This window comes from Corvus hawaiiensis, chromosome 13, assembly GCF_020740725.1.
Source record: "Corvus hawaiiensis isolate bCorHaw1 chromosome 13, bCorHaw1.pri.cur, whole genome shotgun sequence".
Taxonomy (NCBI): domain Eukaryota; kingdom Metazoa; phylum Chordata; class Aves; order Passeriformes; family Corvidae; genus Corvus; species Corvus hawaiiensis.
In genome coordinates, this window is record NC_063225.1 from 1,338,961 (window position 1) to 1,340,712 (window position 1,752).

The window sequence follows — 1,752 nt, forward strand, 5'->3', positions numbered from 1 at the left end:
GGAATGACAATTAGAATGTTTCTTGCTGTGGTGAGAGCAGTTGATATGAAGCCTAGAGAAATAACTGAAATGCAGGCTTTCAGTGTTATTTTTGCAGTTGTTTTATAACCACACTTCAAAGTTTTTCCTCTAGCTGATGAAAAAAGAAGGCAGATGAAAGCAGGAAAAAAGCACAACAACCCACCTTGCCAAGTTTATGCCTAGATGGTAGACATTCCTTGCTTCTGTGGATTTGCTTTTTCTACTTTATCTCATATCGTGCAAATGATATACTAAATAACACAGTGCTTAAAAGGAAAAAAAAACTTGGAAGAGTTACTGGTGATCTTTATGCAAGGCATTAGGTGCATCTATAATCATCTGACAATAAGTCATGTATTTTGCACATATGTGTGCACTATGAATAGTCCTCTTGATTTCAATGCAATCATCAACAATTAACCATGCACAAGGCTGAAGGTTTGTGCTCTATGAATCATTTTACACACAGCATTTATTTATACACCACATAAATCAAAGACAAGGACTTAAGACTCTAGAACCTCTAAAAGTAAAAGAAAAAAAGTCAAAGCTAGTGCATTTAGAGCATTTATCCAAGTTCCATCAACTTTATCAGCAGCTTTTCCTGTGCTTTTTCAGCTTACATTTTTGGTCTGCAAAGCTTACGAGTTTTTCATGCTTCTACAATGGAATGTGATGTTTTTACATGACCAGTTTTTAACTGAGATATTCTTAATCAACTCATTTTGTAAAGTGGACTTCAAAAAATACTGGCCCGTATCTTTCACCTTAGCTTCAAGGAAATGCCCACTTTCAATACTTTTAAAAATAGTGACCTCAGTTTGTTCCTATTGGGCTTTTCTTTTTTTCTGATAATAAATCAATTTATAGCTTTGAAATTCAGAATGATTTTCTGTCCAGATGTATGTAGGAGATGGAGGGATACCTTTTCATTGGAAATACATAGCTTGGAAGGGATTATTTCAGTCTCTTCCCCACCCTTTCTAAAAAAAACCCCCAAAATTACCTTTAACTGAAATACAAGCTCCCTGGTGAAAACCTTCCCAAGAGGACAAACCTCTGCCAGGGGTGCAGTAATCATGTCAGGATCAGCCCTCTGGGAGCCTCTCAGCCACGACAGACCTCTCGATGTTCCCACCTACACTTTAAGAATAATATTTTTCATAACTGGGCGGTTTGGATTGGACATTTGTAAGCATTTCCTCACGGAAAGGGTGATTAGATATTGGAATGGGCTGCCCAGGGAGGGGGTGGAGTCACCGTCCCCGGAGGTGTTTAAGGAAAACTCAGTGCCATGGTCCAGTTGACACGGCGGTGTTTGGTCACAGGTTGGGCTCAGTGGTCTCTGAGGTCTGAACTCAACTGATTCTGTGACAAGCTGCCTGCCACGCGCTGCTCTTTCGAAACCCACCCTGAAATGTCTTTGTTCCGTGATGCTGACAACAGGAGCCCCCGCGGGCGGGCCGGCGCTCGGGCCGCCCTGCTGCCGCAGCCGGGCCCGGCCGTGCTCCCTCAGGGCAGCGCCGGAGGCGATGGCTCCGTGCCCCGCACACCCGCGGCTCCCCCACAGACAGCCCCGCTCGGCACGCGGGGCTCCAGCTCCATCTCCCGGCCCAGCCGGAGCGGCGGGCGGGGCCCGGGGGCGGCTCCGCCACCGCGGCTCTGCCGCCCCTCACGGCCGGCACCGCCTCCCGCCCCGCCCCGGAAGGCGCCGCCCGGGCCCGTCTCTTC